We start from the raw sequence: 26,493 nt of genomic DNA, 5'->3' as shown, positions 1-26,493 counted from the left end.
ATCTAACACAGAATTAGAACACAGTAGGAGCAGAACCAGGCTACACGGCCCCTGGGCCCACTCCACTACCCACAGGGCCATGACCATTCCGAACCTAGACTCATGTCCAATTTCCTGCCCGCTCCCCGTAACCCTTAATTCCCTTTACTTCTAGGAAACTATCTATTTCTGTTTTAAATTTATTTAATGATGTAGCTTCCACAGCTTTCTGGGGCAGCAAATTCCACAAACCTACCACCCTCTGAGTGAAGAAGTTTCTCCTCATCTCAGTTTTGAAAGAGCAGCCGCTTATTTTAAGATTATGCCCCCTAGTTCTAGTTTCACCCATCATTGGGAACATCCTCACCGCATCCACCCGATCAAGCCCCTTCACAATCTTATATGTTTCAATAAGATCGCCTCTCATTCTTCTGAACTCCAATGAGTAGAGTCCCAATCTACTCAACCTCTCCTCATATGACCACCCCCTCATCCCCGGGATTAACTGAGTGAACCTTCTTTGTACTGACTCGAGAGCAAGTATGTCTTTTCTTAAGTATGGACACCAAAACTGTATGCAGTATTCCAGGTGCGGTCTCACCAATACCTTGTACAACTGCAGCAATACCTCCCTGTTTTTATATTCCATCCCCCTAGCAATAAAAGCCAACATTCCATTGGCCTTCTTGATCACTTGCTGCACCTGCATACTAACTTTTTGAGTTTTGTGCACCAGGACCCCCAGATCCCTTTGTACTACAGTACTTTCCAGTTTCTTGCCATTAAGATAATAACTTGCTCTATGATTTATCCTGCCAAAGTGCATAACCTCACACTTTCCAGTATTGTATTCCATCTGCCAAATCTCTGCCCACTTACTTAGCCTGTCTATGTCCCTTTGCAGGTTTTTTATGTCCTCCTCACTCACTACTTTCCGTCCCATCTTTGTATCATCTGCAAACTTTGATATGTTACACTCGGTCCCCTCCTCCAAATCGTTAATATAGATTGTAAAGAGTTGGGGACCCAGCACTGACCCCTGTGGAACACCACTAGTTACTGGTTGCCAATCTGAGAACGAACCATTTATCCCAACTCTCTGCTTTCTGTTAGAGAGCCAATCCTCCACCCACGCCAGAATATTACCCCCAATCCCGTGATTTTTTATCTTGAGCAATAATCTTTTGTGTGGCACCTTGTCAAATGCCTTTTGGAAGTCTAAATACACTACGTCCACTGGTTCCCCTTTATCCACCCTGTATGTTACTTCCTCAAAAAACTCCAGCAAATTTGTCAAACATGACTTCCCCTTCATGAAACCATGCTGAGTTTGTCCTATTAAATTATGTTTATCCAAATGTCCCGTTACTGTCTCCTTAATAATGGACTCTAACATTTTACCAACCACAGATGTTAGGCTAACAGGTCTATAGTTTCCAGCCTTCTGCCTACTACCCTTTTTAAATAAGGGTGTTACATTAGCAGTTTTCCAATCTGCCGGGACCTTTGCTGAGTCCAGTGAGTTTTGGAAAATTATTACCAATGCATCCACAATCCCTACCGCTACTTCCCTCAAGACCCTAGGATGCAAGCCATCAGGTCCAGGGGATTTATCCGCCTTGAGTCCCATTATTTTACCAAGTACCACTTCCTTAGTGATTTTAATCGTATTTAGTTCCTCCCCCCCTAGAGCCCCCTGTTTGTCCAGTGTTGGGATATTCTTAGTGTCCTCTACTGTAAAGACTGATACAAAATAATTGTTCAGTGTTTTTGCCATCTCCATGTTTCCCATCATTAATTTCCCGGTCTCATCCTCTAAGGGACCAACATTTACTTTAGCCACCTTTTTTCTTTTTATATAACTATAGAAACTTTTACTGTCTGTTTTTATATTTTTTGCTAATTTACTTTCATAATCTATCTTCCCTTTCTTAATCAATCTTTTAGTTATTTTTTGCTGTCTTTTAAAGACTTCCCAATCTTCCATCCTCCCACTAGATTTGGCTACCTTATATGCCCTTGTTTTTAGTCGGATACTATCCTTAATTACTTTACTTAGCCACGGATGGCTATCTTTTTTTTTTACACCCTTTTTTCCTCAGTGGAATATATATTTTTTGGAAGTTGTAAAATAACTCCTTAAATGTACACCACTGATCATGTACCGTCTTACCCTTTAATCTATTTTCCCAGTCCACTCTAATCAATTCCGCTCTCATACCTTCATAGTCTCCTTTATTCAAGCTCAGCACGCTTGTTTGAGATCCAACCTTCTCACCTTCTAATTGAATATGGAACTCAACCATGTTATGGTCACTCAATCCAAGGGGATCCTTTACTAGGACATTTTTAATTAATCCTGTCTCATTACACAGGACCAAATCTAAGGTTGCTTGCCCCCTGGTCGGTTCAGTTACATACTGCTCAAGAAACCCATCCCTAATACACTCAATGAACTCATCCTCAAGGCTGCTCTGCCCAATTTGATTTGTCCAGTTAATATGATAATTAAAATCCCCCATAATTATAGCTGTTCCCTTATTACAAGCCTCAACTATTTCCTGATTAATACTCCATCCAACAGAGTTGCAACTGTTCGGAGGCCTATAGACTACACCCACTAGTGTTTTTTTCCCCTTATTATTCCTTATCTGCACCCAAACTGTTTCACTATCCTGCTCCTTTGACCCAATATCATTTCTCTGTATTATAGTGATTCCTTCCTTTATTAACATAGCCACCCCACCTCCTCTCCCTTCCTGCCTGCCCTTCCTGATTGTTAAATAACCTGGTATGTTTAATTCCCAGTCATGGTCACCCTGCAGCCATGTTTCTGTAATGGCCACAAGATCATACCCATATGTCATTATTTGCGCCGTTAACTCATTCATTTTGTTACGAATGCTACGTGCATTCAGATAAAGAACTTTCAAATATGTTTTGTAACACTTAGTTCCTGTTTTTTCCCTTTTTAGTACTTTACTTTTTGCTCCATACCTTCTGTCCCTTCCTGACACATTCTGTTTTTTAATTCCCCCACTGCTACCTAAGTCTATGACCTTCTCTGTTGTCATTTCTTTTATTTGCTCTCTAGAAACCTCCCCCCCACTAATTAGTTTAAAGCCCTCTCTACAGCCCTAGTTATATGATTCGCCAGGTCTCTAGTCCCAGCACTGGCCAAGTGGAGTCCGTCCCAACGGAACAGCTTCCTCCTGTCCTAGTATTGGTGCCAGTGTCCCAAGAAGCAAAACCCATTTCTCCCACACCAGTCTTTGAGCCACGCATTTAACTCTTTAATTTTATTTATCCAAGCCATATTCGCTCGTGGCTCAGGTAATAACCCAGAGATTATTACCCTTGAGGTTCTGTTTTTTAATTTGACCCCTAGCTGCTCATACTCCTTTAACAGAACCGTCTTCCTTGTCCTATCTACGTCGTTTGTACCAACATGGACCACGACAACTGGATCCTCCCCCTCCCACTCCAAGTTTCTTTCCAGCCCAGAAGAGATGTCCTTAACCCTGGCACCAGGCAGGCAACACAGCCTTCGGGACTCCCGCTCTTGACTGCAGAGAACCCTATCTATCCCCCTAATGATACTATCCCCTACCACTACAACATTTCTTTTTACTCCCTCCACTTGAATGGCCGCCTGTACCACGGTGCTGTGGCCAGGTTGCTCATCCTCCCTGCAGTCCCCGCTCCCGCCCTCACAGGGAGTAAGAACCTCGATCCTGCTGGACAAGAACAAGGGCTGCATCTCCTTCAACACTACATCCTGGATCCCTGTACCTTCCTCACTCGTAGTCACACCATCCTGTCCCTGACCACGGACTACATCTGCAGTAATTAACTTCATAGGTGTGACCATCTCCTGAAACATAGAGTCCAGGAACTTCTCCCCCTCCCTGATGTGTCGCAGTGTCTGAAGCTCGGTCTCAAGCTCCATAACATGGAACTTTAGTTCATCTAGCAGCAAACACTTGTCGCAGATGTAATCACCGTGAGCCTCAATGGGGACCACTGGCTCCCACATCTCACAACAGTAACACATCACCTGCTCCATTCTATAAAATTAATTACATTTCTTATTATTAGTTATGAAGACCCTGCCCGAATATAGATGATAATGTCACACCACTATTCAAAGGACTTACCAACTTAAAGGTATAAAAGAGAAGAGAAGGAAGAAAACCAACCAACCAGCTGATCACCAACCTCCTCCTTGAATACTGTCTGTGGGGCCTGTTTGGTTGACTCGTCTCGCTGCTCCGCCTCCGCAGTGTTGTCCAAGCCTGGGAGTGGGGAACAAAACAGAGCAAAAAACACACCCTCACCTCCCACTTATCCGAACTCTCCCACTTAGCAAAATTCCAGCACCACTCAATGCACAAGGCACTCCGTGCACTGCACTAGCCCCTCCCCTTTTATACCCGGATTCTACTTCCGGTTTAAACTGCCCAAGAGTTTAAAAAACCCTTAAAAAATTAAACTTACTTCAAATAATTGACTTCTTAACACACTAAAATTCACAAAATACACTTAAATGATTTTTCTCCCACTTTGCAAAACTCCAGCACCACTCAATGCACAAGGCACTCCGTGCACTGCACTAGCCCCTCCCCTTTTATACCCGGATTCTACTTCCGGTTTAAACTGCCCAAGCGTTTAAAAAACCCTTAAAAAATTAAACTTACTTCAAATAAGTGACTTCTTAACACACTAAAATTCACAAAATACACTTAAATGATTTTTCTCCCACTTAGCAAAACTCCAGCACCACTCAATGCACAAGGCACTTGCACTGGAAAGAAGCAGGGGACTTATAGAACTAGAATAAAAAGTGATTAGCAATTTTAACAAATAGCACGGCTATTACATTTCTCTTTTTCCTGAGTATCCAGACTGTCTCATCGCTCGCATTGAAACTGGGCGAAACCGGTCAAAACCTTACATTAGAATCAACCCTGGTAATGAGAAAGAAACAGCTGCACCACATACCTTGCAACAATTATGTCGAATACTCCTAATTACTGGCTTATCCGATAATTGGAGGCAACACATCCCAACAGAGAAGCACAGCCTTTCTTAAAGATGGACTAGTTTGCCCACTGATTTGAAGCGTAAATAAATATTGTTATCTCCCTATTCAGAATATCCAGGCCCAGCAATAAGATGCTTCGGGTATTTGTCGAGTGTCAGTGCCGCATTTGATTTACTATGTCGTTCTACTTTGTCTGTTTAAACCATGGCCACAATATTTATGGGGCAGCGGGGAGGGCGTGAGTGAGGCCGAAATCGGCCGCAGAACCTGTCAAGGCCGGGGACGTGGAGGCCCTGCCAACCTTAACCAAGGTATTTGTCTGCCCGACAGCCAGCCAGATCGGCAGATCGACATTGCATTGTTAAAGATTTGTTGCCACTCCTGCCCCTCCCACATCAGCTATTATGAAATGTTACCCTTCACCAACATGTTGTTAGCTCTCTCCATTTCTAATTTCCTTTTCTCCCTCGTTACTGCTACTTTCTTTTCTCTGCCTCATCTTCAAATGGTTTGTTTATTCTAGTCAGTTATCAGTGCTTTGCAAGTATCCCTTTTATAGGGAATAATAAACTGATACTTATCCACCGAATGGCTCAGCACCACATCAAACTAGTGCGGGGGGGAGGGGCAATATTGCAAGAATTTCTACAAATCATTCGAGAACACAAAATTAGTTCTTGAAATATCTGCTGGCGTCAAAATAATGTTGATGGGGAAATCTAGGCCCCAGGTAACCATATGCAACTTAATGTTCTGTTGTGACATCCTACACAATATTGTACCTTCAAATGCAATAAGCAAGATTTAAAAAAAAACTTGTTAACAAGTTACTGTGAAGCAATAAGCCATATTTCAGAAAAATACACCATCATATGATCAGAATTCTGATTTTATTAATACATGATAAACTGGGTTTAAAAATCTAAAAATCTCAACGACACAAGCTGTGCAAACAGGCTTCTGAGATGGGATGGTTTGTGTTCTGCCTTATAAATGGAAGGAGTTTCATTTTGTTGCCGCCAGTAGGTGGCAGTAAATGGAAATGGCCAGTAGGGTCACTCAACAGGAAGTAGTATAGTGATAACAAACAAAGAGGTTACATCAGCATGGAGCGTGCTGCAAGTTAATCCGCTGTAATCTTACATTGTTACGCCTTCGAAAGCATTGCCTGTGAGTTGAATGGTTTCATTACATACTCATGTTTAGATGTTAGTTATATCTCATGTATGTAACAAGGTGCATTTCTTTCTATTTTCTTTCTCAGTTTCACTCCAACCCAATGCAACTGATTTGTATTGTTTCATTGACCTCATGCAGGTGTGGCATTATTAAACACCGGAGCTTGAGCGCTACATCCTGACTCCCATGTCGTTATTGAAAGGAGTTTGGCTGTCTGTCTAACTGCGTACAGACACATACACGTAGGGAGGACAGCTCAGTAAAAAGGCAAGTCATCAGCTGGCGCAACAAGCATCATTCACAGTGCAGCACAGTGCAATCATGGACGGCAAGAGCTTCCAAGACGAGCAGAGATCTGTGACCAGCTCAAGAAGTACACGCTCATCTAGATCATCAACAGCCAGTGTAGCAGCAGCTAGAGCCTGGGCTAAAGCTAAAGCAGCACAGGCTCGTGTGACCTTTGCTAAACAGGAACTGGCTGTGAAGAAAGAGAAGGTCTGACTACAAGCAGAGGCTGCTACATTGGAGAAAGAGAAGGTCCGACTACAAGCAGAGGCTGCTACATTGGACGCCACGCTGGAGGCACTACACATTGAGAAAGAAGCAGCTGCCGCTACTGCTGAGGCGGAGATATGGGAAGCGGCACTAGAAGCAGAGGTGGGAGAGCACCGCAGCATTGCTCATCCTGCATCACCTCAAAGCACTGAGAGGCGGACAAGCGACTATGTCCAGGAGCAGGCTAGAATACGCACAGACATATCCTCCTTCCCAAACTTTGAACCGTTGCACGAGAACACGGAATCGCCATCACCAGCCCAACATGAGGTCACTCAGGTGGATCATTCACGCTACACTGATGATGACCCCTTCCTTGTTATTGATGAATGGTCACACGAAGGAGAGTTTGCAGCGCTCCCGAAGAAACCTGTGCCTCAATCCGCCGCTCCCAACCACTTGGAAGGTACTCATGCCAAAATTCCACACATCAAAAAAGAACCCTTTTTAAAGGCTAGAACAGGTCATCCGGCATGGCAGTCTCCCATCCAATCGCAGCCCTTCTGATGCGATCATACTCTGGCAACCCATGCACAGGCTCCTAATATGACAGGCATTGCCCAATATTTGGCACGTAGAGAACTTGTAAGGACAGGTCTCACAAAATTTGATGACAAGCCAGAGAGTTTTAGAGCATGGCAGTTGTTGTGTATGTACCTTTAAGAGAATAACTGGTCTCAGACTGCAATACCGGCAGTGACCACCCCTGTATAAAAGGCGCTAGAGAGCCTCTGTTGGTTAGTTTCGTTTATGCCTTTCACCAGTAAAGACTTGTTTGTTTCTCTCCTGCTAATCCGTGTCGCAATCATTCACGGACTTAACACTGGCGACGAGTTAGAAAGAACTTACCTGCAACTCAGCAGCAGCTCCGACGACGTTGAAGGTCGGAAGAAGAAAAAAAATAAAAAAATAAAAAAATAAATAGAGTCCATTGAAACTCGAGGAACGGGCGTTGACCGTCAATCATCGGGTTCAAGGCTTTGCAGGAGCGACTTTCCAGAGCCAGGCTGGGTTCCTCGGTCTGTGGTTTCCCAGCTAATCGGGCTGGTGGCAGGTAGTGCTCTGATCCTTCCTGGGCTGCAACGGGGCCGGGCAGCGAGTCGGGAAGCAAGGAGAGAGAGAGAGGGTGGAGCATACAGGGCGCGGCCGGTGTTTCGAAGCTGGGCAGCGTTCGGACCTCAGAAGAGGGAGGGAAGTGTTCCAGAGGGTCCGCTCCACGACAGGAAAATAATAAAAGAAAAAGAATACGCGCAAGAAACCGTGGAAAGCAGCGATAACAACAGCGGGGAAGAAGGAAAAGCGCGGGAGGCACCATTTTGTTAAATCAGAGAAGAAGGCAAAGCGCGGGAGGCGCCATTTTAGATTTGCAAGATGCTGAAGACTGGCTGTATCACTGCTTTTGATAATACATTAGAGGACTGGACCACGTATGTGAAAAGAGTCGAGGTATATTTCAAGGCAAATGAAATAGCGGAGGGGAAAAAGGTATCAATATTGCTAAACGTAATGGGCGCTAGAACGTACGGCCTATTGCGGGATCTGATTACTCCAGCCAAACCGAAGGCGAAGAGTTTTAACGAAATTGTTGCTGTTCTACAGGAGCACTTAAACCCTGCTGTTGATAGCAGAAAGATTTAAATTCCACAGGAGAACTCAGCACAAAGATGAGAGCAATGCTGAGTATCTTACGGAACTACGCAAGCTATCAAAGCACTGCCAGTTCGGAGCAGGACTGGCAGATACCCTACGGGACAAATTTGTCTGTGGACTCCTGAGTGAAGGAACACAGAAGAAGTTACTCGCAGAAAAAGAGCTGACGCTAGATAAGGCTTTCAGCGTGGCAGTATCGTATGAAACAGCAGCCAGGGGAGCTGCAGAAATTCAACAAAAACCACAGGAATACAGCACCCACGAAATGACACAGGGATTTGCAAAATGTTATCGCTGCGGCAGAACTAACCATGACCAGAAGGACTGCTGGTCCAAAGACAAAATATGCAGACAATGTGGGAAGATTGGACACATTGCACGAATTGTAGGTCTGGGAAGAAGACCAGCGACAACAAAAAGGCTACTAAGGAACCGTACAAGAAAGTACAAAAGATGACGGACAGTAGTTCCGAAGACCAGATGAGCGATAGTGAATCCGAGAACAGGAGATTAAGCTGTCTCAAACTTCACAATGTAATCGCAAAAGAGGATCACTGAACCATTTGGGTCACCCTCACGATAGCAGGGTCCCAAGTTACAATGGAATTGGATACAGGATCAGCGCTAACCGTCATGAATCGACGAGACTATGAGCGGCTATTTTCACACATACCCTTGAGAGAGACATCCATCGTCTTGATGACATATACGGGGCAAAAAGTATACCCCAGAGGAAAAATAAGGGTGCCTGTCGAATACAATGGCAAGAAAATACGGAAATTGTATCTCTACATACTGCCAAATGGTGGACCACCGTTATTGGGATGGGAATGTATCAGGAAGATAAACTTAGATTGGCATTCCATTCATGCAATGACGGTGGACGGTAAAAAAGATGAAGACGTCACTCCTGGACGATTGTCAACAATCTTAGCTAATGCCAAAGAGGTATTTCAACAAGAATTGGGCACGCTTAAAGGCGTAACCGCCTCGTTAAAAATAGAAGAGAATGCAGTTCCCAAGTTTTTCAAAGCGAGACCGGTACCATATGCAATTCGTCCAGCCGTCGAGGCAGAGCTGGAGAATCTGGAGAAGGCGGGCGTGTTGTCTAAGGTCGACTGGAGCGAGTGGGCGACACCCATCGTTCCTGTCATGAAAAAAATGTTAAGCAATAAGTCCGGAGAGCCAAGGAAGATTCGCATCTGTGGGGATTTCAAGGTCACGGTCCTTCACACAGTACAATATCCTCTTCCAAGGATAGAAGACATCTTCGCCTCACTGTCTGGAGGGAAGCGTTTTACAAAAATTGACCTAGCAGAAGCATATTTGCAGATGGAGGTTGAAGAGTCCTCTAGGAAGTATCTCACGATAAACACTCACAAAGGTCTTTACCAATATCATCGATTGGTATTCGGAGTAGCATCGGCTCCGGCGATATGGCAAAGAGCGATGGAACAAGTCCTGCAAGGGATTCCGGGGACTCAGTGTTACTTGGACGACATCCTTGTAACAGGTGAAGATGACAGTGAACACCTTAACAACCTAGAACAGGTGCTCACTAGACTACGGGAACATGGGCTGCGAGCCAACCGCCCCAAGTGCGAATTTTTTAAGAAACAGATATCGTATTCTGGCCACGTGATTGATGAAGAGGGGCTACATAAGTGCCCTGACAAAATTGAAGCAGTTGTTAAGGCCCCAGCGCCTGAAAATGTGTCGCAACTGAGGTCATTTCTCGGGTTGGTGAATTACTATCATAAGTTTTTGCCGAATTTGTCGACAATTCTGCATCCACTGAACGCCCTGCTACGAACGGGGGTAGCATGGAAATGGAGCGATGATTGTAAACGTGCTTTTCAGAAGAGTAAGGACTTAATCACTTCGAAGGAAGTATTGGCTCACTACAACCCAGCACTGCCAAGCAGGCTGGCGTGTGATGCGTCTCCCTACGGCATTGGGGCGGTACTGTCACATAAATTCCTTGATGGTTTGGAGAGGCCGATAGCTTTTGCGTCACGCTCGTTAACTTCTGCCGAGCGTAACTACGCCCAGATTGACAGAGAGGCCCTCAGCCTAGTGTCGGGGGTGAAGAAGTTCAATCACTATCTGCACGGTCAAAAATTTACTCTACTAACCGATCATCAACCTCTTGTCTCCATTTTCAACCCTCAGAAGGGCGTACCGATAATGACAGCACAACGGCTGCAGAGATGGTCCCTTTTCCTAGGGGCACACCAATATGACATCGAGTACAGGGGAACTAAACAGCATGGAAATGCTGATGGATTGTCACGTCTACCGTTGCCGATGGTGGAAGAAGAAGACCTTGCAGTGGATCCAATGGAGTTATTCCACTCGACCATAGTCGAATGTCTCCCTGTGACGAATGCAAACATAGAAAAGGAAACACGGAATGACCCGACACTATCACGGGTCTATGATTTAACGGTGAAGGGATGGCCAGCACATGGCGAACCACTGCTGCCAGCATTTTCGTCAAGAAGAGAACAGCTGTCAGTGTGCAGAGGAACCTTGATGTGTGGATCCAGAGTAGTAATTCCACCTAAGTTGACGGATAGAGTGCTCAATGAGCTTCATGAGGGTCATCTGGGTGGGGTAAAATTGAAGAGCTTAGCCAGAGTGTTTGTGTGGTGGCCGGGAATCGATAGAGAAATCGAAGAGATGACCAAGAGCTGTGCAGGATGCCAGAAGGTCCAAAACGCCCCACCACAAGCTCCTCTGCATCCATGGGAGTGGCCCTCATCTCCATGGCAAAGGGTGCACATTGATTTTGCTGGTCCCTTCATGGACTCGATGTTTTTAATTGCGGTGGATGCACATTCAAAGTGGCCAGAGGTAATAAAAATGTCCTCAACCACCACGGAAAAAACTATCGCAGTTTTACGAACCATATTCGCCAGGAATGGGCTGCCTGAACAGATTTGCTCTGACAATGGACCACAGTTTGTGTCTGAAGAGTTCCGGAGGTTCTTAAAGAACAATGGTGTTAAGCATTACACATCTGCCCCATATCATCCAGCCACTAATGGATTGGCCGAGAGGTTTGTCCAAACATTCAAGAAGGCTATCAAGGCAATGTGTAATGAAGATATACCCCTACAACACAAGGTGGACAACTTCTTGTTTGCCTACCGGAATGCGACACATGCGGTTACCAACCAAACTCCAGCCATGATGTTCTTCAATCGAAGACTACGATGCCGCTTGGATTTGGTTAAGCCAAACGTCCGAAGAGATGTGGAGAACAGGCAGTTTCAGAATATGAATGAAAGGCCGACCAGGCATTTTAAGATAGGTCAACCAGTTTTGGCCCGGGACTACCGCACTGAGAAATGGCAGCCAGGAACGATTTGTACACGACAAGGACCTCTCATGTATACCGTGGACGTTGGGGAGAGCATTGTAAGACACCATGCTGACCAGATTCTAGAGTCACTGGAAAACGTCAACTCCACACCACGATCTGATACACCTGGTAATGAAATCGACGTTCCAATTACAGCTACCGCAGGACCGGTAATATTGGAAGCAGATGAACCAAACAACGACATTGATTCTGACTCAACATTGCCAGAAGAACCTGATACTCCAAAGAGGCGTTATCCAGACAGAATCAGGAAGCCTCCTCAAAGACTGAACTTATAATTGCTTAAACTTAACCAATGTATCTAGCAACAGTAATTGTGATTGTAATTTGTTATCATTAGTGTTAAATGAATGTTATGTACTGTTTATCTAAAAGGGGAGGAATTGTTGTGTATGTACCTTTAAGAGAATAACTGGTCTCAGACTGCAATACCGGCAGTGACCACCCCTGTATAAAAGGTGCTAGAGAGCCTCTGTTGGTTAGTTTCGTTTATGCCTTTCACCAGTAAAGACTTGTTTGTTTCTCTCCTGCTAGTCCGTGTCTCAATCATTCACGGACTTAACAGCAGTCATCCTTCCTTAATGCCACTGGCGGCTTGAGCCTGAGTGCTAGTGAGGAGTTGGATTTATTGTCATCATGGCTGGGCAAAGAATCGTCAGAACATGCCCGTAGGATCCGGTTTGTGTACACAAATGACCCAAGCACAGCCCTTTGAATGGTCTGGGCAAGACTCAGGGAGTGTTACTGCGCTCCTGAGGTGATAGAGAAGGCCCTCTTCAGTAAGCTGGAAAACTTTCCTAAAATAGGTAACAGAGACTACCTTAAGCTTAGAGAACTCGGAGACCTTTTAATGGAGTTACTGGCAGCCAAAACAGACGGATACTTACCTGGGCTCTCCTATTTAGATACTGCTCGCGGCATCAACCCAATAGTGGAGAAGTTGCCCCACCCTCTCCAAGAAAAATGGATCAACGTAGGCTCAAAATTCAAAGAAGACAACCACATGTGGTTTCCCCCATTTTCCTTCTTTGTGAACTTTATCTGCAGAGAGGCCAGAATTAGAAATGATCCAAGCTTTGCCCTGTCCAGCTACTGTAGTGGACCCTCAAAGTATGAGAAGCCCATGTCAAAGTACGTAGGCACAAGAATGCCTATATCTGTGCATAAGATGGATGTCACTGCAAAGACTGACATCAGCATAGATGCAGCAAAGAATGAAGACGATCCCGGAAAGCACTGCCCCATCCATCATAAGCCTCATCCGCTCGCAAAATGTAGAGGCTTCAGAAACAAGACCATAGATCAACGCAGAGCCTACCTCAAAGATAATGGGATATGTTTTAGGTGTTGCGCCTCCGTTTCCCACACTGCAAGAGACTGTAGGATAGCGTTGAGATGCAGGGAGTGTGAGAGTGACCGCCACAGCACAGCTATGCACCCAGGTCCTACCCCCACAACGGAAAAGTCAACCATCAAAGACTGTGAGCCCGGAGACGAGAGAAAGGGAAACCTTACCACTGCACCAACGGTGAGCTCCATATGCACTGAGGTGTGTGGCCAAGGCCTCACAGGACGATCGTGTTCCAAATATGCCTTGTAAGAGTCTACCCACAAGGACAGCGCGACCGCTCAGTTAACATGTACGCAATACTCGATGACCAAAGTAACCGGTCACTCGCACGGTCAGACTTTTTTGACATATTTGGCGTTGAGAGCAGCCCAGTCCCTTACTCACTGAGAACCTGTGCCGGACTCTTGGAGATGGCAGGAAGGAAAGCAGATGGGTTCTGTGCCGAGGCAGTGAGTGAAGGGGTGAGCATAGACTTACCGCCACTGATAGAGTGCAGTGGAATCCCGAACAACCGATCAGAGATACCAACGCCTGAGACAGCACTTCACCATGCCCACCTAAATCCCATAGCATCACGCACCCCAGCATTGGATCCAAAGGCCCAGATTCTCCTCCTGCTCGGGAGAGATGTGGTGAGGGTGCATAAGGTGAGAGAGCAAGTTAACGGGCCACACGATGCCCCCTTTGCCCAAAGACGCGACTTAGGCTGGGTGCTCATGGGAGAAGTGGGCCTAGACCAAGCTCACAAGCCCAACGTAAGCACCTTTAAGACCAACGTGCTAGAAAGCGGACGACCCTCTTTCTTCACTCCCTGCCCAAGTCACATCCACCTGAAAGAGAGAGCGAGCTACGGCGGGGAGCAACAAGGTGATTTCTCTCACACAGCATGGGGGTGCTCGGCTGACACCAGAGCTGTCGACAAACTGGGGCACACCCTGTTTGAAAAGACAAAAGATGACAACAACGGTGCTCTCTCCTTCGAAGATGAAGCTTTCATGACTATTATGGAGAAAGAATTTCACAAAGATGAGGCGAACAGCTGGGTTGCACCTCTCCCCTTCAAGGTACCCCGGCTTCTTCTGCCTAACAATCGTGATCAGGCACTGTCACGCCTCGCATCACTGCGGCGCACATTAGATAGAAAGCCCGAAATGAAGGAACAGTTCATTGCCTTCATGGAAAAGGTTTTCGAGAGTAACCATGCTGAATTAGCACCTCCACTCAAAGAAGGAGAAGAGTGCTGGTATCTCCCGATTTTTGGAGCTTATCACCCCCAGAAGCCTAGTCAAATAAGAGTAGTTTTCGACTCCAGCGCTCAGCACTGTGGCATCTCACTCAACAACATTCTGCTCACAGGTTCAGACCTAAACAACACCCTCCTTGGCGTGCTGATTCGCTTTAGGAAAGAGCTGTAGCAGTAACCGCAGACATCCAACAGATGTTCTACTGCTTTGTGGTGAGAGAGGACCATAGGAACTATCTGAGGTTCTTCTGGTATCGCGACAACAACAAGTCAAAGGACATCACTGAATACAGGATGTGGGTCCATGTTTTTGGTAACAGCCCCTCCCCTGCAGTCTCCATCTATGGGCTCAGAAGTGCAGCCAAAGAGGGAGAACACGAGCATGGAACAGACACAAGACAGTTTGTGGAGAGACATTTTTATGTTGATGACGGCCTCATATCCTTACTTTCAGAAGCAGAAGCCATCAACCTGCTGAAGCGAACTCAAGCTTCATTAGCACAGTCCAACCTGAGGCTGCACAAAATTGCCTCAAACAGTGTAGTAGTGATGAAGGCCTTTCCAGCTGAGGATCTCGCCAAGGGCATTAAAGACTTAGACCTCAGTGACGAAACCATGCCAGCCCAGCTAAGCCTTGGTTTACATTGGGAAATTGAATCTGACACCTTCACCTTTGCAGTGTCTGTAGGTGACAAGCCATTTACACGCCGTGGAGTGCTGTCAACGGTCAACTCGCTCTTTGACCCTCTCGGCATGGTGGCGCCCGTGACTATTCAGGGAAGAGCCCTACTACGAGAACTTTGCACAGACACGAGCGACTGGGACTCTCCACTCCCCCAAGGCAGGTTAACAGAATGGGAGACATGGAGAAAGTCTCTCAAAAATCTAAAAAATCTTCATATCCCACGCACCTACTCACCAGACACACTCTCCAAATCCAAACGCACCGAGTTGTGTGTATTCTCAGATGCGTCCGAGAAAGCTATTGGCGCGGTAGCCTACCTGAGATCCCTGGATGACGAGGGCCAAAGCAATGTGGGATTTGTCCTGGGAAAGGCGAAGTTGACACCCCGGCCAGAGCCCACCATACCACGCCTGGAGTTATGCGCTGCAGTATTAGCAGTGGAGATGGCGGATCTCATCCTGGATGAGATAGATTTCAAGCTTGATGCAGTGAAATTCTACTGTGACAGCAAAGTTGTGCTCAGTTACATCTCAAATGAGTCAAAGAGATTCTTCATATATGTACACAACAGAGCTCAGCGAATAAGACAATCAACATGCCCCGACCAGTGGCACTGTGTGCCCACAGAGCTGAATCCAGCTGACCATATGGCACAAGAATCATTCAAGCTCGTCAGCCCAGATCTAGATGTGGAGGTCCATCCTCATGTGATCAGCTTAATGATTCACACCCAAGAGAGCCTACTTACCTGTGAGCGCTTTGAACGCGTTTCAACCCGGCGATCGCTCGTTAGAGCCATAGCTTTCTTAATCCATGTGGCTCGCTCTCACAAGTCCGATCCTGGCAGCTCGTCAAACAAATGCAGAGGTTGGCACTGGTGCAGGAAGCCTCGTTCCCCAGACGAGTTGGCTGCAGCTGAGAACATTATCATCAGGTCATTTCAAGTTCAGGCGTACTCTGAGGAGTACAGAGCACTTGGTGAAAAAAGAACCATTACCAAGACCAGTTCACCGTGGAAACTGAATCCAGTTTTGAATGACGGCCTCATCGGAATTGGAGGATGGCTGACGCATGCAGAACTGAGCTTGCAAGAAAGGAGTCCTGTTGTCCTGCCACATCAAAGCCACATCACAACATTGCTCACAAGACACCACCATGAACTGATAGAACACCAGGGCTGCCAGTTCACTGAGGGAGCTATTCGAGCAGCCGGCTTGTGGATTGTCAGCGGCAAACGGTTGATTGGATCTGTCGTACACCAATGCGTCACATGCAGAAAGCTCAGATGGAGAACGGAGGAGCAGAAGATGGCTGATCTGCCTCCGGAACGACTTAGTTCATCGCCACCATTTTCATACGTCGGCCTGGATGTTTTTGGCCCTTGGACTATCACTACTCACCGCACCAGAGGAGGCGCCGCTCATAGCAAACGCTGGGCTATGCTATTCACTTGTATGACCACAAGAGCTGTGCATATAGAAGTGATCGAGTCCATGGACACGTCCAGCTGCATTAATGCATTACGAAGATTCTTCGCCATCCGCGGGCCAGCAAAGCAGTTAAGGTCCGACTGTGGAACAAATTTCATTGGAGCCTGTTGAGCGCTAGAGTTAGGGAATGAACACAACCAAAGGCCAAGCATCCTGACATACCTAAGCCAGCAAAGCTGCACATGGGAATTTAATCCTCCACATGCTTCACACATGGGTGGTGCGTGGGAGCGCATGATTAGAGTGTCGCGGCGCATTCTGGACTCAATGTTGCGACAGAACAGACCACCTCAGCTGACGCACAAAGTTCTGTGCACCTTCATGGCTGAAGTGTCAGCAATCATTAATGTGAGGCCCCTTGTTCCTGTTTCTTCTGATCCAGATTCACCATTCCTTTTGACTCCAAACATGTTACTCACACAGAAGGGCTGTGTACCCACTCCTCCTGGAGACTTCACTGACAAAGACCTCCTAAAGAGCCAGTGGAGAAGAGTACAAGCCTTGGCCAGTAAGTTCTGGAGCCGTTGGCACACCGAGTACCTTCCCACTTTGCAAAGCCGGCGGAAGTGGAACGAGGCTCGTCGGAGTCGCCGAGAAGGTGACATCGTCTTACTGAAAGAAAGCCAAGTATCCCGCAATGAGTGGCCTATGGGTCGTGTCACCTCTGTCTTCCCCAGCAAAGACGACAGGGTGCGAAAGATAGAGGTGAAGGCCACTGTTCAAGGGACGGTCAAAAAGTTCTTCAGACCCATCTCAGTGGTCGTACTCCTCTTACCTAAGGAGGACTGAGTGTTATTGATTCCACAGTTCTGTATGTTTTATAAATAGTGGCATCTAATAGACGCCAGGCGGGGAGTGTTCTGCCTTATAATTGCAGGAGTTTCGTTTCGTTGCCGCCAGTAGGTGGCAGTAAATGGAAATGGCCAGTAGGGTCACTCAACAGGAAGTAGTATAGTGATAGCAAACAAAGAGGTCACATTAGCATGGAGCGTGCTGCAAGTTAATCCACTGTAATTTTACATTGTTACACCTTCGAAAGCATTGCCTGTGAGTTGAATTGTTTCATTACATATTCATGTTTAGATGTTAGTTATATCTCATGTATGTAACAAGGTGCATTTCTTTCTTTTTTCTTTCTCAGTTTTACTCCAACCCAATGCAACTGATTTGTATTGTTTCATTGACCTCATGCAAGTGTGGCATTATTAAACACCGGAGCTGGGACGCTACATCCTGACTCCCATGTCATTATTGAAAGGAGTTTGGCTGGCTGTCTAACTGCGTACAGACACATACACGTAGGGAGGACAGTACAGTTTGATAACACAAAAGTTGTAAACACCACAAGCTTTTGAAATGGGAATTGGTTGTAAATACTGAGACAATGGCCCTATTGAAGCAAACCATTGGTGCTTCCAGAATGTCTGTAGTTGGGAACCAACACAATAGCAATGCCCAATTTAAAGTGTTAAAAACTAACACTCCGGGAAACAGAAACTTAGAACATTAAACAACCATATGCCTTCATAATATCACATCAAATGAAACAAGCAGACACGACGTCTGTGGCATAACCATTGAGATAGCTAGAAAGCAAGTAAATACTCAGTTGAAGTGTTTTCAATTTACATGTTGTAAAATATACCTACAGAAGACTTTGAAAATATCGCATCAATAGATGCACCAAGCAATCACATGGTGTTTGTATTGAACTTGGAACATCATGGAGACAGGAGACAGGTGGTTTTAGAATTGAATGGAAAACCTTCGATAAGAATGACATCAAATAGATAAATCTGTTATAGCCATTTTATGATAAGTTTTTGGAACACCTAAAGGTAGAGACATCATTATGCATGCAGCAGCTAAATTGACAGTAAGAATAGAAAAAAGTCAACAGGAAGATGACTAGAGATAATTAGCTTACATCAGCAGAAAAGTTCAAAGAATATACCACTAAAAAAAGGTATAAAAATAGAGCTTTCCAGATAGACAGTTAGAAGTCACTGGAAAGGGGCAAAGCAATTCTCTCACTCTTCAGAGGCATCTCTGTAAGTTTTTAATTCTTTGAGTCTCGGGGATCAAAAATCCGGATTAGAAATAATAAGAAATGTATAAATGTAACGAAGTTAAGATTTGAGAATAAGGATCTCTGAGAATAAGATTGTGTAAGCTAATTGTATTTTGAACTGTTAAAGTCGCGATTGACTCACAAGCTGTTAACTGAATGTCGGTTCTTTAATAAACTTATATATTTTTAGAATTGTCTCAATTAGTATTTCTGTATCAAACTCGTGAACTCAATCTCTGTATACTCTTTTGTGAGGAGTTGCAGAATTCTGGGGGGTTTTCTGGACCCTCATAATATCCGGAAGATTACAGTCTAGTTAAACTTATTAAAGTGCTATCTGGAGGATGGTAACATCTTCAGTCATTCCTTTCCTTTAGGGAGAGACAGCCTGGACCTTTAGACCCAATTAAGTGTCTTATAGAATTTGGCTATCTCTAACTTTAGTTGAAGGTGACTGTCTGGGGAATACGCCTGATCTGGGGTAGCCTGAAAATGGCTAGGACTAGTAATTATCCCTTCAGTACGTCATCTGCCATGTAGTATCAACCTATGAAGGAAATTAGCTGGTAGATTAAACCTCCAAACTTGTGGCACACAATAGTCATTAGGTTCTGTAGCTTCATCAATACACCAATTGTTCCCTTCCATTTTCTCCCTACTTCTCCTGAAGTTAGAGACTAGTGCTGCAGTCTGATTCAATGGGAAACAGGAGCTCTCTGGTATCGCAATGACATTACATAGAATTACACAGAGCACAGAAACAATCCATTCAACCCAACAGCTCTATGCCGGTGTTTGTGCTCCACATGAACCTCCTTCCACCCTACTTCATCTCAGCCTATCTGCATATCCTTCTATTCCTTTCTCCCTTGTGTGTTTATCTAGCTTCCCCTTAAATGCGTCTGTGCTATTTGCCTCAACCACTCCAAGTGGTAGCAAGTTCCACATTCTAAATTGTAGTACTCCCACTACAACTATAACTGAGATCAGTTAATGGACCAGACATTGATATTTGTGAACTGAGACTGTGGATTAGTTGGACATTTGACCACGGGTGGAGGAGCAAAACGTGACCATACAAGTAATTTCCAGCAGGAACTATTGGACAGCAATAAGGAGCGTAAGCCTTGACTGATTTTTCCTTCCTCAGCCTAGGGGGCCTGAGGCTAATTGTAGTATTTCCACTATTGCTATAACTGAGATCAGTTAATGGACCATACATTGAACCCGTGACCTTCCTGGTCTGAATGGCTCAGCACCACACCACACTGTGCAGTCACCCACTATTGGGGGGCCAATATTGCAAGAATTTCTGACAAATCACTCGAGAGCACAAAATTAGTTCTTGAATCATCAGCTACATGCAGATGGGCTGGATCATTGATTTTATATGCAATACTTGTTAACTAGATTTAATTTAATTGAAAAAAGGAACAAGCTTTAAAGTTGATATGCTAGTGGCTTATTGAGTTTTATCATTCACAAGATCTCCACATCAAGCCTTACGTTCATGTGTTGTTTTTCTCACAGACAGTAACATACAATTATTGTCACAATACTATATAACAGCTTTCATTTATACAGCGCCTTTAACACAGTAAAACATCCCAAGGCGCATCACATGAGTGTTATCAGCCAAATTTGACACCGAGCCACATAAGGAGATATTAGGACAGGTGATCAAAAGCTTGGTCAAAGAGGTAAGTTTAAAGGAGCATCTTAAAGGAGGAAAGAGAGGTAGAGAGGCGGAGAGGTTTAGGGAGGGAATTCCAGAGCTTAGGGCCTCGGCAGCTGAAGGTTTTTATTTAATTGAGGGTACTGCATGTGTCAGTTGCTGAAGATTGTTTTTCACATAAACACATTTATTTAGCACATATTTAGTCAAGAAAAGAAACATGCCGATAGCTGGTGCTTTGAAGTCACATACTGTTTGGTAGTCATATTGGTATAAGCTCAAGACATTTCAGGACCTCCATCTGTGACTTTTCAAACTCTCACAAGATTAGGTCAGCCACATTATTCACACATCTGCAGTCCTGCAAATATTAGTTGCGCATGTCATATCCATGGTAGGGGTCACAAAGGACCCGACAGCTTGCTGACCATAAAGGAAAGTAATTAACAATTAGAGACACAGCAAAAACCTGATATGATCAATGCTGATCTGCCAACGCACACCGTTACAAACAAAATCTCATCCTTGGAGAGAGAACACAGGATTTCACAGCATATGAAGTGGACATGGGAGATCTCAAACTGCCTTTGCACTATCGAAAAGAAAGACTTGCATTTACATTGCACCTTTCATGAACTTAGGACATCCCAAAGTGCTTCCCAGCTAATGAAGTACTTTTGAAGTGGAGTCACTGGTGTAATGTAGGAAACGCAGCAGCCAATATATGCACAGCAAGCTCCCACAAACAGCAATGTGATAATGACCAGATAATCTGTTTTTTAGTGATATTGATTGAGGGATAAATATTGGCCAGTACACTGGGTATAACTCCGAAATAGTGCCATGGGATCTTTTATGTCTACCTGAGAGAGTGGATGGGGCCTCGGTATAACGTCTGATCCAAAAGACAGACCTCTGTTATACTGCAGGAACTAGTTTGATGCCAGTACTTGCTTTACATTGTTGCAAGCAGGACCCACAGAGGTATGTTGGTGGTTCCACATGTTGCTGCATCTCAGGTAAGGCACAGTTGTGTTCATGTGGACTGCAATGCACACGCAGAGTTGTGCTCAATGGCATTGGAGAACTTGTGCAATGTTTTAACGTTAATAGAGAGCAAGTGTTCCATCAGCTCCTTAGCAACATTAAAGTGGTCCAGCCAACCAAATGGAAACTTTACAAACTTTGAAAAAGATGGTTTTAAAACTAAAGTGAAATACTGCGGATGCTGGAAATCTGAAATAAAACCTGGAATTGCTGGAAAGCACTCAGCAGGTCAGGCAGCATCTGTGGAGAGTTAATGGGGTAATTTTAACCTCCCAAAATGGGTGGGGTTGGGTCAGGTGGGTGGTTAAAAATTTAAAAATCTGAAACAGGAACCCAACCTACCTCGAACCAGCCCATTTCCAGTTTTAGCAGAGGCGGGATGGTGGGGGGCGGGGGGGGGGGTGGGGGCGGGTGACCAATTCGCTCTCAGGAGGCGGGTCGGCAATTGGAACCTTTTAAGGAGGCTGCACGCCTTCATTTTAACAGTGTTTCTATTTTTAACCTATGCTGGCCGGATTTCCCGGGCCTCGGGAAACTCAGTAGGCAAAAGGAGGCAAAAAGGGCTGGATCCATTGGGTAAGTGCCTTTACAGCACTGCTTGTGGGCCAGGAGGAGCAGGAATGTTTCCTCCCGGCCCAACAAGCTACCCTGTGAATCCTGTCTGCTCCCTGACACTCCCGCGATCTCCCACCCCGACCACCATCTCCCTCCCCCGACCGCCATCTTGCTTCCCCCGGTGATCTCTCCCCCCTGTCCCCCAATAGGTCCCCTACCCCCTGATCGCAATCTCTCCCTGCCTCCCCACCTGCTCCTCTGCTGCATCCTTCTGCTGCAGGCTTACCCGCCTGACAGGTCTGTCAATCAGGCTGGCTGTCAGGCGGGAAACCTGGAGAAAAAGATTGCAAAAGACTGCAGGACGTTCGGGAGACCCCTAATTCCGGCTTACATAGAAACATAGAAGATAGGAGCAGGAGTAGGCCATTCGGCCCCTCGAGCCTGCTCCGCCATTCAATGCGATCATGGCTGATTATCCAAATTCAGTACCCTGTCCCCGCTTTCTCCCCATATCCCTTGATCCCTTTAGCCTTAAGAAATATATCCAACTCCTTCTTGAATATATTTAATGAATTGGCCTCAACTGCCTTCTGTGGTAGAGAATTCCACAGGTTCACCACTCTCTGGGTGAAGAAATTCCTCCTCATTTCTGTCCTAAATGGCCTACCCCTTATCCTTAGACTGTGACCCCTGGTTCTGGACTCCCCGACCATCGGGGACATCCTTCCTGCATCTAGTCTGTCCAGTCCTGTCAGAATTTTATAAATTTCAATGAGATCCCCTCTCATTCTTCTAAACTCCAGCGAGTACAAGCCCAATCGACCCAATCTTTCCTCATACGTCATTCCTGCCATTCCTGCTTTCCTGTCCATAACTCCTCCCCTCCGCTTCGATAGCGCAGCCCCGTAAATATCGGGGCCAACGTTTCAGGTCGATGACCTTTCATCAGAACTGGAAGAAGTCAGAGATTTAACAGTTTATAAGCCTGTATAGACCTTCCCTTTGGTTCTTTCCTCCCCTCCCCCTTTCCCTGCCTCTGTACTTGCTTAAACCATCTCTAACATCTTCCAGTTCTGACGAAAGGTCACAGACATGAAACGTTGACTCTGTTTCTCTCTCCACATATGCTGCCTGACCTGCTGCGTGTTTTCCAGCATTTTCAGGTTTTACATTAGTTCTAGTTGTACAGTGACTGGTGTGATGCTCAAATGCTGTAACAATACCTCCTTGAGCTGGTCTGACAATGCTTAGAATCAGATTGGCAAGCTCAGTGCTTAGTTATACTGTTGCTCCTGTGTTGAAGCAATGTAAAAGCTGCAGAAGCGGTCGTGTGTCAGCTTAGTTCAGCTTCTGGTTTAGAAAGTCCTGAGGTCAAATCCCATGCGATCACTTGAGCACATAATCTAAGTTGACAATCCTTTGAGGTACAGAGGGTATGCTGTATTGCTGGGGACACTGTCCTCTGGATGAAATAGAGGGGCTATTCATCTGTTCACTGGCTCGTAAAGATCTCACGGCACATTTAAAAGAAAATCAGGTTGTTGCTCTCGCCAGGATTCCTCTTGAAGCCAACACCACCAAAGAAAACAGATTGGCCAATCATTCATCCTGTTGTTGGCGTTGAATGGCTGCCATGTTTGTCCACTGCACCCCAGAAAGTAATTCATTGCGTGAAACATGTTGCCATGTTTTGATGACACGATAATGTCCTGTACAGTTGCAGGTTCTTCTTAGTTTCTTTCTATAACTGGCCTACGACTAAACCCTGCTGGGCTGCGAAAGACCCTACATTCTGATCCGTATTACGAAAGAGCTGGAGACAAAGAATAGATTTTAGGAATTTGCATTCCCAGCTTGGAGCTTCATGTGCTGGGAGTGCATATGGAGAATTGGGATGCAGAAGATAGCTTGTCCCCACAGGAATTTCTGTAATGGGTCCATTGACTTCTGCATCCCAATTCCCAGTAGGCACTCCCAGTGCATGATGGTCCAAGCTGGGAGTGCAAATTCACAACATCCACCCTCATAGCTTGAGCTAAAACCTTTCCTGGAGTTGAGACTCAAATATGGTTATCTTATCGTGCTTTTAGTCAAATCAATTACTGAGTACTAGGAGTGAAAATATGAAAAACTCTAAACTAATCAATGCAAAAATTGATTTGATAAGCATGTAATATATACACCTTGCAATTTTGGTTAGTGGTACCTCGAGTACATGAATGGGCACTTAGTTGAAATAAACAGCAAAATCTTGATCAAAAACATTCTATATATAATCTTTCCTCTCCCCTACCATCCTGAGGGGGGGTGGGGGGGGGGGTGCAAAAATACAAGAAGATTACGGCGAGCGATCGGTGGTTTAGAAGCTGGTGCTTCCATCAGTTGTTGATAGAACAGGATTAACGGCTCCATGTGTCAATGTCAAAGAGGAGAATCCGCTCCAGGCGTGGCGCAGACAAAAGGGCCTGTGAAGTTGTGTGCGCTTGCTGCCTTCCTTGGCTTTTCGCTCTGCATTCCACGTCTCCCGTACAGGTCCTCCAAAGACAGGTCTGGGTCTTCTGCTTGGTTGACTTCAATAAAAAAAAGAGAAGGGGAATCGTGCTAAAAAAAACCCTGCTGCTCCACCTGATTGCGCCTGTCCGCGACTAGTTGGGGGTCAGGTGCAAGGTGCCAGGACACAGGAGCAGCCTTGTGACCGCTGTACTAACTCCTCTTTATTATCAGTAATATTAATACACCTCTGCATTTTGTAGCGATTTTCTTTTTTTTTGGAAAAAAATATAATTTTGCCGTCAATTTCACTTTGATTTGTGAAATGTACATGCTGCAGATGAGTACAACAACAACAACAAAACTTGTATTTATATCGCGCCTTTAACGTAGGAAAATGTCCCAAGGCGCTTCACAGGAGCGTTAACTAGCAGATTAGAAATGATCATTTGATAATAATCCCTATAAATCACAGTCTTTGCACCAAATGCTACAAAGCTCACATTTGTAAAAAAAATTCTCAATCGAAGGTTTGAAAGAGCAATCAAAATCTACGTCGTTGGGAAAGAGTACGATTTAGAAACGGATTAAAAAGAGTGGAAGATTTAAATTGAAGACTGCAGTAAAAGTCAGTCCTGGCCCACCTCCCCCGCCTTTTTTTTGAAGCTTACGGAGTGTAATGTGTCAGATTTATTTTTGACACACTTAGATGCAGTGACCCTTGAAGTAATTAGACGTGGAATTCCCCTTCTTCGTCTAAGAGGATGAAATGAAAGACGGTTGTGTTTACTTCCTGATCCATGCTCAGTTCTGTAACCAGGGCCATTCCGGGCTCGGCACCGAGCTAAATCCAACAGGCGGCCTTGGGGCATAGTGGCACCTTGTTAGAATCCCTGCCCATAAAGGGATAAGTCTCCCCGTGCACAGGTGGCCATTTCACGTTGGCTAGAACTTCACACTTTCAGGTTATTAGAAAAAAAATACTTGAGATCCTGGAGGCTGAATATGAGTGAAAGGGAGAGAGAGAGAAAAAACCCGGCCTAGTCTACAGCCGGATCTGCCATGTTGTCTTGAAAGAATGTGACGAAAAAAATCTAGGCAGTGCTGTTTAACATGTGAGACACATCAGACAGGAAGAAATGGAGGAATTTAGCAGTATCTGATAGGAAACGATCAGGCTAATGTGGCAGCTAGTTCATTAAAATGGCACCATAAAAAAAAAGCATCTACCCACTTTAAAAACCACATCTTCACAGTTATTATTTTAGCATTCAGCCGCCTTTTATCTTGTATCAAAGGTGAAGCTGAATGCAGATATTTAAATAATTCACAAGTGCACTGGCACTGGTGCAGCCGTCAAGACTGTGGAACGCAGACAGAATTGGGGGAAGAGAAAACTGCTGAACCTGTACAACTGCCAGAGCAAATCCTGAAAGTCCCGGCAAGTTTCAAAGCATTCTTCAGTCAGGCTTTAGTTGAATTGTTTCAAATCTGTATCTTAAAAGGGAAAAAAAAATCTCCTCTTAATGATACAAAACAGATTTGAAATCTTAACCCTTTCACTAGCAAAGGGACAGGAAGTCCAGACAGTCACATTGGGTTGTAATTGACCTTTTTAAGGATTGCAATATGTTTGTGCTGAATTTCGTTCATTGGTTATTATACAGCGGGCAGTGAAATCTTTCTTTCATCCGATTGGGAAGAAATGACTGTATAACGCAGGAATTAGACACGAGCCAGGCTTTATTGTCCAGCCGTTTGTTTCATGCATAGCAACAATATTGTACTGTTTTCAGAATGTATATATTTCAAGTTTAAAAAATCCTGTTAAATGTTAAACGTCTGCCCGTTTTCCTGTTTCACCTTGTAACCTGTTTGTAGTGTTTGGCTCCTCGAAATAAAATGTGATTATTAAAAACAAAAGATTTGGTTTAGGAACATTGCATAGCAGCGGCAGAGACTGGCAAGGCTTAGGGCGGAATTGGAATGAGAGGGCTGTCTGTGCCTGTGCAGTACCGGCGAGTGCGAGCTGCTTTTATTAAGCTGCTCTCGCCGTGCTGACTGTATTGCTTTCATGAGATAGTTTATAAA

This window comes from Somniosus microcephalus, chromosome 7 (genome assembly GCF_052327205.1).
Source record: "Somniosus microcephalus isolate GS21.2 chromosome 7, FLI_Smic_1.0, whole genome shotgun sequence".
NCBI lineage: Eukaryota > Metazoa > Chordata > Chondrichthyes > Squaliformes > Somniosidae > Somniosus > Somniosus microcephalus.
The sequence above is the reverse complement of the archived record's forward strand: the minus strand, read 5'-3'. Positions refer to the sequence as shown.